Source organism: Lacerta agilis, chromosome Z (genome assembly GCF_009819535.1).
Source record: "Lacerta agilis isolate rLacAgi1 chromosome Z, rLacAgi1.pri, whole genome shotgun sequence".
NCBI lineage: Eukaryota > Metazoa > Chordata > Lepidosauria > Squamata > Lacertidae > Lacerta > Lacerta agilis.
Window position 1 is genome coordinate 27755467 of NC_046331.1, and position 16171 is coordinate 27771637.

Genomic DNA, 16171 nt, shown 5'->3' on the forward strand with positions numbered 1-16171 from the left:
TGTACATGCCGTTGAAACGCTGTGCTATTTTTATAATAACGTGCCTGTTTTTCAGAGGAAGAACGGGCATAGGCAACGCACATGTGTATGGGGGGGAGTGCGTGCTCATGCACATGGTATGGAAGGGGGCCACACAAAGTGGCCCGCACAGTGATGCTGCTACCTAAAGCAGCTTCCGGTCGCTTTTGCACCATCATGGGGTAGTCCACAAGATGCGTGCCCTCAATCTGAGAAGATAGTAGCTATTCCAGTTGTCGGCGTTTATCCACTGTGAATTTAGTGCCACAGACCTGTGAACCACAAGATTCCGATACTGTCTATTGCTGCCTCAAAACAAAGGACGAAGGGGGGGGGGGTGTCTGAACTGAAAACCATTGTTTTCTATATGTACAGTGTCTGACGGAGTTAAGCAAATCATTCGTATTTATGACTCAAGTAATGTTTACTGGAATAAAAGAAAGAAAGAGACCACTGGAAGTACTCAGGACTTATAGTGATTCACTATAGAGAGGGAGAAATCGGGGCCTCCCAGATGAACCTTGTTAGCATTCTCCCAAAGGCCTATAGAAGCCTTTTTCTGGTACTGGCATAGACTGCTAGCAGTGAGCAGAGATGGTCCAAGACATTTTGGTACCTGACGCAGAATATCTAAATGGTGGTACAGATATAAAAATAAACTAAATAACTGACCAGTTACTGCACAAGCCTATATCTATCTACTCAGAAGTAAGATCCATTGATGTAAATGGACCTTACTCCCAGGTACGTGTATATAGGATTGCAGGCTTCGTGCCCTTAATTGGCATCCCCAGATTTGCTTCCTCAGATGGGCCACCATGCCCTTGTCTTGGACAGATCTGGTAGTAAGCGCTGCAAGACAGTATAGAACCATAAGTAAAGGTGAGCCTCGCAGCCAGGAAAAAAATACCATCTGCTTTAGTTCAAAACTTTAGAAACCATTGCCATATACTTGTTTACATAAAGACTGTTAAAAGCACTTCACCACACTCTTCACACTGTTGTAGAGTCTCCATTCATTCAGAAGGGAGCTTTGAACAGAAACCCCATACAGCCTACAGAAAAGAGTTGGGGAATGTGTAATAACAGGGCTTGGTGGGATGCCACACCCATGTTGCTTATCTGTTGCCTTTGGCAGAGCAGGTAAACTCAAAGCATGGTGTGGCAATAGCAATGCATCTCACCATCCTAATGTCCAGATGGTGTGTATGTGCACAGATATGACCAATAATGTGTAACCCTTCCCCATAAACATTACATTCTAAAGAGTACCTCTGCTGGGCATATTCACCTAATACTCTACATGCATATATCCCATATAGATCTGGGGTGAGGAACCCGTTGCCCTCTACATGCTGTCGGACTACAACTCCCATCATCCCTGGCCATTGGTCATTCTGGCTCAGGCTGATGGGAGTTGGAGCCCAACAATAGCTTGAGAGCTGTGGGTTCTCCACTCTTTATTGCACCAAATGTGTGGAGACCAAGGCATAGCTGTCAATCTTTCCCTTTATTGCGGGAAATTCCCTTACTATAGCATTGGGAAACAGCAGGGAGGGTTGACAGCTATGGACCAAGGGTAGGGGTATGGAATGCAGGCACAGTCCCTATTATGCACTGATTAAGGCCAGTTTACTGAATTCCACACAGAGCATTTGATCGGCAGCATTGCCTTGGATGACTTAAGCCTATGGAAAAGAATGGGATTCCTATTTTTAAAAATGAAGTTCACTGTTGACAATAATGCAAGTAATTTATGATGAATTATCTGTGAAAAATAGGTGTTTTTCAGGTGTCATTGAACTACAGATCCCATCATCCCTGACCACTGGCCATTCTGGCTGGGACTGGTGGGGATCCAGTGTCCAGCAATATCTGGAGGCGACTGCTTCAATGGCTATCCTTAATGCAAACATTCTTTCCAGCAAGGAATGGCTGCTTTTAAACAGATACACAAGACATATTTATATTCTTTCAAAACCCTTCTTTGGAAATCTAACCCTTTAATACTAAACACCTTTACTTAGCACTGCCAGTTCACACATGCATATAGAAGCAGTAGATTTCTTGGCACACTCAGCTGAATGTGTGAAATAGACTCCCTTGGAGAGCATAGTGCCAGAAGAGGTGGGAGGTTATGTGAATAAAGTTTGATCGGGATGGGTCGACAGAAGAATCAGTATCATGTCTGAGGATGGCCTCAGCATTGTGCTTCTTGGTGGGGCCTGCCTGTGTTTGTGCCTCAGCATATATGTTGGCAGGCTTACCTGGTGATGGGCAGTAGTGGTGATGGTGGTCGAATGAGTTGTGGTGCCTTGGAGGAGTCCCATAGTGTAGAAGCCACCCTTAGAGTTTTCCACAATACCCCATTGCAGCACAATGTCAGAGAGTGTTTGGAAGCACTGCAGGAAATTTAAACAGTGACTCAAAGCCATTTGGTGGGCTTTCTTGTTAGAGCACCAAGAAAAGGGAGCCCAGGCCTAGTGTCAGCAGTGGGCACTGCTGAGTCTCTAGCAGCTGTCTGAGGATGCCGGTGGCTGATGCTACAAATGAAGCAGAATGGGGAGATGACTAGCAGACCATAGCAAACTCCGCTTGCTATGCAGTTTGTATTTGCAGGAAGGTTTTGGTTGAAAAGAGTTAAATATGCTGGTTGGTCCTCCACTTGAAGTCTGAAGTAGCACAGTCCAGTCTCCTTCCTCAGAATGACACCATCTTCTGTGAGATATACGTATGAATAGACCACCTCCTGGTACAATGGCACATAGCTGAGGTCTCCACTCTCTTTTTCTTTGCTTTCTTTTTGCTGTATTCTGTCTTCATTTACTCTGTAGCATGCTCCATTAATGTGAATGACAGGAGGGTGTTTTTAAAATATGCTTTAAAAAGGGTATACTTGGAGGAATCATAGAGTTGGAAAGGGATCCCAGGGGTCATCTTAAGTCCATCCCCCTACATCTACAGGTGAAACTCAAAAAATTAGAATATTGTGGGAAAGTCCATTTATGTAAGCAATTGTTTTCATTAGCTACTGGAGTTTAATATATGAGATAGACTCATGACATGCAAACCGAGATATGTCAAGCCTTTATTTGTTATAATTGTGATGATGATGGCATACAGCTGATGAAAACCCCCAAGTTGAGATTGTGAATTTGGGGTTCTTATCAGCTGTACGCCATCATCATCGCAATTATAACAAATAAAGGCTTGACATATCTCGCTTTGCCATGTCATGAGTCTATCTCATATATTAGTTTCACCTTTTAAGTTGAATTACTGAAAGAGATGAACCAGAATATTCTAATTTTTCGAGTTTCACCTGTAAGTTCCCCATCAAATTTGAAACCGTAACAGGCTTAGCTTTACAAATGGGCTAGCAGTTTTATTGCTGCACCACTAGGAAGCTACTCCTTGTCCTACGATACGCTATTGCCAATTCAAAATTGATTTAACGAGATGTAGCTTGTGAACCTGAAAGCTGTGCCCTGTATGGGGCCTTTTAGTGCTCAAGTGTGAGCACTTACCTGCCTATGCACTAGGAAGAAAATGCACCTGCTTATTACTCCAAGCTTGCTGGGGCCAAACTTGCTAGCATTTTGGCATTTAGCAGATATGGATTTTTTTTTAAAGTGTAAATAGCTGCCACTAGAAGGGGAATTTTATCCTTTGCATTCCCTGCCGTAATCCTGACACACCCACCCCAATGTTGCTATTTGCACATGGAGGAAGGTTGGCATTAAGGGAATCTTTCATTCTAATGCAAACAGCAGGTGAGGGGTGGATTTTCATCAGGTTTCACGTGGGTTGGTGGCTAACTTTGTTGCCTGCCATGGTACCAATCTTAATTGCTTGAGCTATCCCACAAACACCTATTGCCAAGTCTAGCAATCAGAAATTTAATAATGCTTCCCTAAATGTCAAGAATAGGAACAGTGATTTACTAGGCCCCGGTCCCTGAAATCGGGGACAAGTTGGAAGTAAGTAATGTCCTCAGATGTGAAAAGCCACTTTGAGAACTAAACTGGTATAATATACAGTAATAGGAAGGAAGGAAGGAAGGAAGGAACAGAAGGCTACAGAATCATAACTGAACTCAGCTAGAAGGCTGCCCACTCAAGTGAGGTCATGATATAAGAGAAATCCCAAGCCAATATGTTGGGTTTTTCTCTCTCTCTCTTTTGTTTTTTTATGGAGGTACCCCTTCGCCCAGCTCTGCTTGGTTCTGCTGGCATCCACCAGTGTGAGAGCCTCACTGTCAAGGAGCATCCCAGTGTGCCTGCCCAGATGCCGATAGAGCAGAAGTTACTGCTTGTGGTAGCCCTTGGAAAGCCCCCAAAACAGGGCACTTCTGGGCTAGCGCACTGTTCACCAGATTCTGAACCATTCCCACGGCTGTCACATGATGGCAACAGCTCTGATCAAGGCCTGTTTGCTGCGCTAGCCTGGAAGCTAGTGTAACAAAAGGTCAGTTTTCCTCTCCTCCCCTTCTACTTTGGCTGGTGCAAATGGTGAAACTATGGCTGCAGCAGTAGCTCTGCCACTCCACCAAGCCCTGCCACTGCTAGCTGTAAGCTGCATATTGTATCCTAAAAGTTAAATTCTATTTTCCATGGACAGAAAATAGATTGGCATCTACTGTTAAATCTCTGGGAGATTTGTAGTAGATCTGCGAGGGTTTACCAATTACTCAACAACAGATAAAGGCTTGCACGCACATATGAAAAATCTGTGTATTAGTTAGAATATCTGCTCTGTAGTAACTCAGATGTAACTTGGGTAAGTGTATGCAGGTTATCGAAATGTGTGGATCATGTGCTACAGTAGATCACTGACACCAACCTGAGCATGTGACTCTAGCTGGTGCACCTTAAGGTTCTATTAGAAGCACTAAGAAGGTCCTATAAACATGAGGTCTACCTACACCTGCTGTACTGTACACAGTTGCTTCCCATCTTGGGTTTTTAGGTGGCCTATGGGGAATTCATCAATGAGAAGATCAATCAAAGAGGGTTTCCTTCAAAGGCAGCTTGCCCATTGTTAATGTCCCTTTTCAGAGTTCCCTAGGAAGAGGGATTGGTTGTTAAACACTCTGAGAATTGTAGCTCTGTGAGGGCCAATGACTCCCAGCACCCTTAACAAACTACAGCTCCCAGAAAGAAGCCCTGATGGTTTAAAGATGGCATAATGGGGCTTTAAATATGTGGTGTGAATGTGCCCTTAAGCTGCAGCACCTTTCCAGTGATAGCTGGAATCCCAGTTTTCCTGCTCTGCCCCTTTGTGGCATTGAAGCAGTAGTCCAAGCTTGTCACTCTCCAGGGCAAAGATGAGAAATCTTGCTCTGCCCAAGGGCCACATTCCTTCCGGGCAGCTTTCCAGGGGCCACTTGTCAGTGATGGGTGGAGCCAGGTGAAAAAGTAGGGGAAAAAACATATATGCATTTTACCTTCGTATACTAATTTCTACACACATTTCTTCGTATGTTCTTTCCAGACAAGCTAAAGGCATTACAGTATCAGAGTTCTAGGACATTGCAGCCAGGCTCGTGGTGTGACCCCTGAGCCTGAGATTCACCACCCCTGCTCTAGGGTTTCAGCATCCTATTCCCATAAAAAAAAATACCTTGGGGGAAAAAACACAAGATAGATTGTCTGAAACATCCAACACACAGTGGCACTCTCTCTGTGGGAATAGTCTTCAGCATACCCAGACAGAGACACCCCCTTGCCATTGGGGAAGGAAGAAATGTTACCCCAAATGATGTACAAATCCATCCCCAATTGTATTTATCCAGGATTGCTGCCAGTACTATTTTTAACCAAAGAATATACCTCACTTTCTAGGCAGTGGCTCTGCTTTCCTTGGGCTCCATGAAGCGGAGCAAGGCTTTTTGTAGGTCGACAGCAGACATCTCTTTATTTTCTCCAGGGGGTCTGAGCTCAGCGAACTCATCATTAGAGAGCTTGCTTTGTTGCTTTGATGGCAATATTTGCATTTGCCTCCTTGTGCTGCAGGTATCTGTGTGTGTGTGCGCGCATGTGCATCTGTGTGTGTGTCTGTGTCTGTGTCTGTAAGATTGGGAATTGTGCAAGTCCCAGATGACAAAGGGGCCACAGTAGGAACATAGGAAGCTGCCTTATATATGAGTCAGGCCCATTGGTCCATCCATCTCAGTATTTTCCACACTGACTGGCAGCAGCTCTCCATGGTCTCATCTTTCCCAATGCCAGAAATTGAACCTGCAACCTGGGTTGTTTTCACCAGGCTTACATTTCAAGCTAAAGAGGTTCCAGTACACGGTCAAATCTCATACCTTTAAATCTCTTGTATTCATTCCCCCTCCCCATCACTAGTTGCGCACATGTCTTCAAGGCCGCCATCAGAACCCAGAATCCTTGGGCAGCTGCTGGGCCACCCAGTAGGGCACACTGCTTGCCCAGAAGCCACCCTCCCCCCTGTCTGGTGCTATTTTAATTTCCCTGCAATGCCCCCCAACTAAGTATAACTGGGCATTGTGAGAAATTTAAAAGCAGTCACTCAGTACTGCTCAGAGCCCTGCTCCTACAAGGCTGCCAGCTAAACCCACCAGGGCTCAGTGAGAGCATTTTGTTCAGGGTCCCTTCACACTAGTACTATACCATCCATGGATGCACTTCCTTTCCCACATTTACAGGATAACCAGCAATGACCTACCTGATGGTGAGAGCCAGAGTAATCTTAATTAGAGCTAGAATGGCAGGAGGAAGCTAGGACCCAAAGGAGGCTGCATTTTATATTTTCCTTTAGTACGGCAGGAAGCAATAAGGCAACACATATTAATCCCACCTGCAGCTGCCCAGGGGAATAGAGAGTGTTCTAGTTGCAAGCTGTGGTGCTGGAGCTGGCAGCTATGATAGCCTGAAGTACGGTAAAACATCATCCATCCCCTTCAGCAGTAGCTATTGCACACCATATTTGTTGGAACAGATTAGGCTGAAGATGGCACTGTAACTCTAATAAACCTAAATTATGTGAATCTAGACATCCATCTGTCACCCATGCCTTTTCTTCTATGCATGTTATCCTGTGCTGCACACATTGGCATGTCTGAATACACTCACATGTATCAATACATCTTGTTGGGCACCAGGAGCACGCTACTAGAAAGCAGCCTTATCAATACTCACTGATATCAAGTTATCAGTAACACACATTGAACCCAATATATGGGCTTGTCACTTCCCCCCTCTCCTCTTTAACATGGATGCAAGCAGGTGAAGAGAAGCTTAGCTTTGGTTCCTCTTTTTTGCCTAATGTAGTTTACTTTTATGTCTGGGCTCTCAGATAAACTGTGGTTAGTCTTAACTATTATTTACTAAAACAAGTCAACTTCAAGTTGACTTCTTTCAATAAGAGACACCTGAGAGTAAGAGTTCAAATATAACTATAAACTGCTGTTAATTGAAAGTGAAAGTCAAAGCTTCCCAACCCCTCCTGGTTGGAAGGCTCAGGTTAAACCACAGTTTTCCAGTTCAGATAGACCAGGCAAGTGGTTTAATAACCTACAAGAGAAACACCATGTAGTAGAGAAAAGGGCGGGGGGTGGGGGGAAACAAGGTACAACACTTGCTGTCGGCCTACAAAAAACATGGTTTGATGTTTTTATGAAACTGGCTTTAGAATCCAGTTCCTTAACAAATATTTTCCCCAAAGATGCTGACTTCCAGGGTTTACTGGCTTTTGTTCTAGAAAAAATGCCCAGCTTTCAGAGCAATGTACAGAAGCTTAAAACTGCAGAAGGTTGTATTTGCAAAACTGAAGGTAGTCAAGTTTTGGTTAATCCCAAGGATGAAGGTTGGATGACTTTACCTCTTATGGTGGGGTCTCCCAAACCTTCTTCTGAATCTTTCAAAATTCTACAAGAACCACTTGACAATTTCATTGTCAGTCCTCCTAACAAATCATGGTCATTAAATCTATGTAGATCTTCCTTTTATAGATCTAATTGTAGATTTTGATGTATCTGATTTCTTTGATTTAGTACATTTCTAGACATCCTGCCTACCTTAGCAATTTCTCTTCCTTTTAACAGCCTTCATTTAACAAACATAAAAATAAAATACTTTAGTTTCATGGTGGGGGTTCATTTCCATAGGATATATTGTATACACACTTAAATCTAAACTTAATTTCCCTGAAATAAAATGAATGGCGTTTAAAAGAAAGAAAATAAACCCTCGGGTGTTGTTGTTTTTAAAAGAAATGTTATTTTCTAGAAATAAGTTGATCACACTTTTGAAAAGATGTAAAAGATCATAAGTTTACCTCTGAAAGAGTCCATGAGTTGTATCCAATTACATTTAGTGCACTAGCTACACAGTTCTGTCTATGACTTCCCAGAATTAAAGCCCCACTGAGCTCAATGAGGCATATTTCTAGGTATGTGTTTATAGGATTGCAGACTTATTTACACTTGCTGTACTTAGTTCCCATTGAAAGGGACAAATTTCTCATCACTTACGTCCCATTGATTTTGATGGAAACTAAGTGCAGCTAATGGGCAGAACAATCTAGTCCCCTCCCCATTATGCCAGGCTGGGCAGAGGTGGTTGGACTGAGGAGAGATGTCCCTCTGTCCAGCTCTCCCGCAAACTGCCAAACATGCAGGCAGGAGTGGAAATCACTGGCAGGATCATCCCGCTCCCCGGTCAGCAACCAGCAGGAAGCCCCTGAATGGGAGTTCCAAGGGTGGGGCTCAGCCAGTTGGCTCCCAAACCGATTTCATTGCCTTCATGTGACAGGATGGGGCCTGATTGCTCTTCTGCCACGTCTGCCGTGCAGTGGTGGCCCTGCCACTCCATACAGCCCCACTGGTGGGGGAGGTTTGGAATGCAGCCTTAGTCTGGATGCAACAGCATGCTATTTAATATTCATCAGACACACACTGCTAGGCCCTGCTGTGCTCTGCTGCATAGCTTATATCAAAGGGTCTTGCACTGGAGGACTTCCTGATAGATATCACTTTAGTTCAGGCAAACGTGAAATCAAAGATAACTATTTTTTTAAACTGGAAAATGCACTCACTTTGCATGAAGTTAAGTAACTAAAGCACTACGTTGTGTGCAATAATGCCACTACATATGTAGTATGTGGCGTACTAGTTGATGGTAAAGATTTATATTGAAAAGATTAGGTAGAGTACTTTGTTGCTTTGCTGGAAGCAACCAAGGAACTCTGCCCCTCAAATTAGTGGATTATTACATATACTGAAGCAAAGAAACCTGAAGCGTTTCAGTTAGGGTCTCAGTTATAAATCACTCTGCAGCTGATTTCAAATCAGTTTGAGTGCCCTGGCTTTCTCCAAAGAATCCTGTAAACTACACTTTTATAAGGAGTGTCCTTTCTTTAACCGTTGCAGGTACGCCTGCAGAACTATAATGGTTTGTGCTCTTGGAAGGGAGCCATGCCACTTGAGCTGGTTTGAAACTGATTTAAATTTGTCCTGCAGATGTGACTCAAAAGGAGCTGGGAAACTGGGGCAGGAAAGACCCATCTGCACTCATATGAAGAACCTTTATAACATGTGACACTGAAACTTTACTACAACAAAAATATCGTTGTCAACACCATTAATTTGCTGGGCCATAGGTGACTCTTGCCTAATTTTCTAAGTAGATAACAAGACTTGTACAAATAGAGAGCCTTTAAAAAAAAAGAAAAAAAGAAAAATGCTTACATGTAGAAAATGTATGACACCCTTGTACTATGGCTTGCACTTTACCTGCATATAAACTGTGAAGTAGGCTGTAGTAATTTATTATTATTTTGTATATTCAGGGGTTGAAGTAGCAAAGCACTAGTACTACATGGCTGGTTTTCAAGCTGTACTGTTAAAAGAAATCTCAGACTAGAGACGGACATGAGGGTTTTGAAGAGAGTTGAAGGTCCAAGAGACAGGAATCTTGGGCAAAATAGGACCCAATCTTCCCTTGGCTGAAAAAAGAAAGCTTTGCAAGCAACAGGGTGAGATAATTACTCTTGCCAGGTTGCTATATACAGTGGTACCTTGGTTCGCATCTGCTTTGGATTGCAACTGTTTTGGATTACAACCACGTCAAACCTGGAAGTGTGTGTCCCTTTTTTTGGATTACAACCCATTTTGGGGGAGATTACAACCCATTTTTGAGGGGGGAGGCCCCATTGGTGAAAGCGCACCTTGGATTACAACCTGTTTTGGTTTACAACCAGACCTCCGGAACGGATTATGGTTGTAAACCAAGGTACCACTGTAGAATGCAATTGATAAACCACTTAAAGGATTGCAAACGCCAATGTGGATCAAGACCACACAATCAATAGCCAGATTCTGACAATCCTTTAAACTAGGGTGGCCAGCATGTGCCCTCTAGTTGCTGTTGGACTACAATTGCCACCTTCCCTGATCATTAGAGTTGCTGGCTGGGACTGCTGGAAGTTGTAGTTTGATTACTTTTGGGAGGTGAGGGTACAACGTTGGCTACCTCTGCTCTAAACTATTTCCTTACAGGACTCCTCTTCAGGATTACTTTCTTGCTTTCTCTATGAATCAAGCTACAGTTTGCTGCTGTGATATCCAGATTGGTAAATGGTAGTTTAATTGCAGCAGGAGTGGAGAATTTGTTGGACTCCCAACTCCCATAAACATGGCCAATGGTCAGAGGTAATGGGAGGAATCAGATTGTTAAAACCTCACCTTGCTACTTCAGATGTTGCTGTAAACCAGGCATAGGCAAACTCTGGCCCTGCAGATGTTTGGGACTACAATTCCCATCATCCCTAGCTAACAGGACCAGTGGTCAGTGATGATGGGAACTGTAGTCCCAAACATCTGCAGGGCCAGAGTTTGCCTATGCCTGCCTGTGGTTTGGTTCAAACAGGAGATAAGATCATGACCTGCAAGAGACAGAAAAAACAAATAGGAGGAAGGAGCGCACACATACTACACTTGCTTACAATCCTCCAAACCATGTTTTCCAGGGGCTTTGGAATGATGCTGTTTAGTATGAACACCAAGCTTTTCAAACCACCTTCAACTCTCTGTAAAACCACTCTCCTGCCAAAAAGAGGTCAAATAAGTGTATTTTGAAAAATCTGCTAGGTTAAAGTCAGCATCTGTGACTGACTATGCTTTGGGGTCTCTCCATGGTCTTTCTTTTGTAAATAGGAACATTCTTAACAATTTCTGTAGCAATAGGAGGTTATATACCAAACTTTCACTTGGACTGTTTTCAAACAACAAAAAGTCTCTAGCGCCTTGTATTCTTTAAAAAAAAATCATGGAGAACCAGTCTTAGGAGCATTTTTGTTTACACAATAATATGTATATATAAGAATATATATATATATATATTAGAGGCAGAACTGTTATTTATCATACTTTATGTTGTGCTTGGTTATTTCTAAGAGTCTTCTGTCATCTAGAAATATTTTCTGTGATAGAGAAAGAAAAATGTTATATTGCAGGAACCCTCCTGCATAGGAGCTTAAAAAGTGAAAGCTTTAAGCAACTGTACATCTATATTGTAGCTATTATTTTTAACTCCAACCTATTGTAATTTTCCTAATTTAACCATGAAAGAAAACCAAAATGTGATGTTAAATCATTAACCAGGGAAGATCACATTCATATGTTTTGCCTTGTTGTTTGAAAACTTCAGAACATATCCTTCATCTTTACTTGTGATGGGGGAGGTCTTTCTCATGGGCTGCCTCTACTTTCATCCCTTAGCAGTCAAGAGCCTTCATTTTCATGGGTGCACATGGAAAATGGACTTACAGCGCAATCCTATACATTTCTCCTCAAATATAAGTCCCATTGATTTCATTGGGGCTTATTCCCAGGTAAGTGGGTACAGGATTGTAGCCTCAGATAGGTAAAACTAAATTTCAACCCCTGGATGATACAGGTTTCTTTATGTGTTTGTATGTGTGTTTTTCAGTTTCCCCAAAGTCTTTTTAATTTTGTACTTGTCTTATGTTGGAAAGTGATCCACTGGTTTATATAGGCTATGAATGTTTGTTTTCCTTTGTTTTCCTTTTTTAGAATTAATGTACTTGGCTGCAATTTTTTTTTCTACCACAGATTAACTTGTTAACTTTTTGCGTGTCTACAATGAAACTTTATGAATGGAAAAATTTCACTGTGTGTTGCTCACTGGGCATATACCTCATGGTACATTGCACAGACTTGTAAGTTGTAAGTTGCACTGCAACATTATAAAAGGAACATATTGCTCTTTTTTCAAAGATATTAACTTATTAAAAAACTATATAGACTGTACATTATTGAAAAGGACATTTATTCTTCCTAAATTCAAAAGTAGCTTTTGTTTTGGGGAAAAGTTGTAAAACTTCAGTTGTAAATTTGGACTTCAATAAACTGAATTCTCTGATGTTTGGGGCTCTTTCTTTCCTTAATACTTTGTACCCTTAAAAAGGGAAACTGGTATATGCTTCAGCCAGGCAAGAAAATACATAATGAACTGCTACATGAATCTTGTGGAAGGTTTATCATTTTAATTTGTCTCAGCAATGCCTTTTAATTGTTTGTTTTAATACCTGGATGCTTATTTAAAACTATAGTGAATTATAGGTCTAACTCCAACTACAGAGTTTGCAAAACAAACAACAAGAAGCCTTGTGGCACCTTGCCGTCTTCTGTAATGCTATAAAGCTCTCCCAACCAAACAAACCACTAATGGAAGAACCCTACATAACGCCAAGGACTTGGGAGTCACATTTTAGAGACAGAGCAGTGGAGAGAGGCCAAAGCCCCGAAAGTATTCTGGACCTCCCAAAATGGGCCCCTGGAACAACGTCAGAGATCAAGAGTCTGGTAGCCCAACTGAAACGGAAAAGCCCCAGGTGCAGATTTAATACCCGCAGAGGCCATCAAAAATAATTTGGTCTTTTGGGCCCCGATTTTAGCCTGACTTTTCACCGGCATAGACACCTATGAATATATTCCTGAAGATTGGGGGCTTTCAATCATTGTCCCAATATATAAAAAGGCAAAAAAGTTGATTCTGCCAACTATAGACCAATCAGTCTTCTTAACATAATAAGCAAACTGTATGCAAGACTGGCTACAACAAAACATCCTTGCAGATGAGCAAGCAGGATTTCGAAAAGGCCGTTCGACCATCATCCAATGTTTAGTTCTTCAACATCCAATAGAGAAGTACCAGGTACTTATCTAGTAATATTGCTGCTCTTTATGTGGCCTTCATTAGGTTCAGAGCAGCCTTTGACTCTATTCAGAACAAAGTTATGGGAAAAACTGGAGACCTCCACAATAGATAGACACTATACCTAATACACAAGTTACATACATACATGAAGGGACCTCATTAAAAGTGTGTTGTACCTCCCAGTGCCACTTATCTAATGCAATAGAAACCGAGAAAGGAGTTAAACAAGGATGCATACTGGCCCCATCCTTTTTCAATTATTATATAAATGATACAATCCCTTATCTCCACAATATAAATTTCCATCTCCAAAACTTGCAGGAAATCATATTTCGGTGCTGCTATATGCAGATGCTGCTACAATCTTCTCTAGAACACTGATAGACTTTTAAAAAGAGCCATGAAAACACTTGCTGCATATTGCAAAGAGAGCCAATTGAACCTCAATTATCAGAAAACCAAAATCATGGTCTTTGCCAAGAGGCCTAAATTACATGTATGGTACATTGACAGTCATAAGATCAAGCAGGTTACCTGCTTTAAATACCTGGGTAAAGTGGGTATAGCTCTTCACTCATCGGGAAGTAGAAAAATCCATGGCAACTACATTGCAATGAATGCTCAGAGAAGCGCTAATGCCATTCTTAGGTACCTTAGGTCCAAAGGTGGACACTACGTACCGGCAGCCCTCAAATTGTTAGAGGCCAAATCGATTGCACAACTGTTATATGGTGCCCAAATAGGCCCCTTTGCCAACTGCACTCCATTAGAATTGGTGCAATCCAAATTATTAAGATCTGTCCTACAAGTACCTAAATTTGTCTCCAACACTACAATACTCCTCGAAACTGGATTCATAAGAATTGAGGCCAGAGTGTGGCTCACCACTCTTAATCACTGGCTGAGACAAGCCTCCCTTCCGAGCGGCCTTGCTTCCCTGACTATTAAAGATGATTTCCAATTGTTATGGAAACGAGCAGTGGATAATATAATAACAATTCTAGGATTCAATCTACAGATCTTACTTAACATGGGGCATGACAAGCGAAAAACATTATTAAACAGTGTGTGGTAGACACAGAACAACAGGTAGACCTAGCCAGGTCCCCAAAAAATTTAAACAACAAAACTAGAAGATAATCGACTTCCCAAATGCCATACATAGCTAACCTTGAAATACCAAAACAATTAAGGGCTTTCACTTTGGCCTGTTGTCAGGCCCTCCCTTCAGCAGTTCAGGAAGACTGTTATAGGAAGATACCATATGAGGAGAGGAAATGTCCATGTGGCTCTGGGCAGCAGGAAACAATGGAGAATGCCCTTCTTCATTGCCAGTATTACATAGACATTCGAGCTAGGTTTATCCAGCCCATCCTATATAGGTTCCCTGGGCATTCAGAACAAGACTACATCTCCCTATTACTACAGGACGAAAGCCCAGAAGTCACATATTTAGTCACCTGTCTTCCACTGCCTCCCACAGTTTGGTCAGGCTCATGTTGGTAGCTTCAGGAACACTGTCCAACCATCTCGTCCCCTTCTCCTTGTGCCCTCAAGGGCACTCATCCATTACCCATGCTTAATCAAGTATTCTATGTATATTTTTTAATCTACGTTTGGTTCTTGCTCCCATTTATTTAATAATTATCCGCTTAGAGATACTGTTATGCTATCTATTTAGATGTTTTGCTTATGCTGGTCTGTGACCATAATAAAGTAATTCATTCATTCTTGTGGCACCTTAAAGAGGTTATATGTATAGGCTAATAGTGTTAGCCTATACATGTCTACTCAGAGGTAATTCCCATTTAATCCAATGGGGTTTACTCCCAGATAAATAGGTGTAGTCTAGCATATTATTCTGGCATAAAATTTAGTGGAGTAGAGTCTATTTCACCAGAGAAATTAAAAATTAGTGAGCAGATAGATATTTATGCTTAGAAAATACTCCACAAATATTATCAGAAATCAAGAACATTATTGGGTTGGAAATCTCAGACCAGGAGGGCAAATGCAACCCTCCAACCCTCTCCCCCTAGCCCTCAAGATTCTCCCCATGCCACATCCTCTTCCCAGCCATATCCCTCACTGACTTAGCTTTGCGCCTTCCTTGAGTGCTTTTGTTGGGCAGTGGCATGTTCTTGAATTCTGATAGTACCTCAAGTGTGTCTGGATGGTGGATACAGAGCAATGGGGGTGGAAAGCATCCTGCTGTATTTAAAAAGTGTGAAAATAACATGCATTACTCCATACACTCGTCTCTGACCCTGCCCACCATTGGCATATGCCCCAACTCCCAAAAGGGAATGTGACCCTCAGAAAAAGTTTCCCCAAAGCAGACCTATATAAACCAAATAATTTAGGCTTTGTGCCATCCTTCAATGTCTCTTCTATTGCAGATATGGACAATGCAAAGTGGTTGAAACAGTTGGGAGGATACTCTACATTGGCTTTGTGACATTACCATATAGCCACTCAGAATAGACAATGTCACAAATCAGATTCAAAATGAACCTGGAGCTTCCTGCCCTCACTCTGGCATCATGGCAGCATCATGTTCATGACTCAATCTTCAATCTTCTGGAACTGTATTACTGTGGAAAATTACACACACTCACAAAAGTTATGCCAAAGCATTGGAACAGGAAAACCATCAGCCATGGACTAGCAGCAACCAAGCCACACTTTTGCAGTGAAAATATCTACACATGAACATTCAGTGCAGCTATAGTTATCAATGTGTCATGGAATCAGGGCCACATACCAAAAGGGTTTGAAAGCAGGTGTATGAGTAAGAATTGTGATGGAAATATATTTGGTGAAATAAGGAAATCACTCAGATTATCATGTTAGGCCTGCCACTTAAAGGGTCTCTTTGGAATAGCAGAATACAACTATCTAACGACCAGTTTTTGTCCAACTTAATGGAAGAGGCCAAGACCATA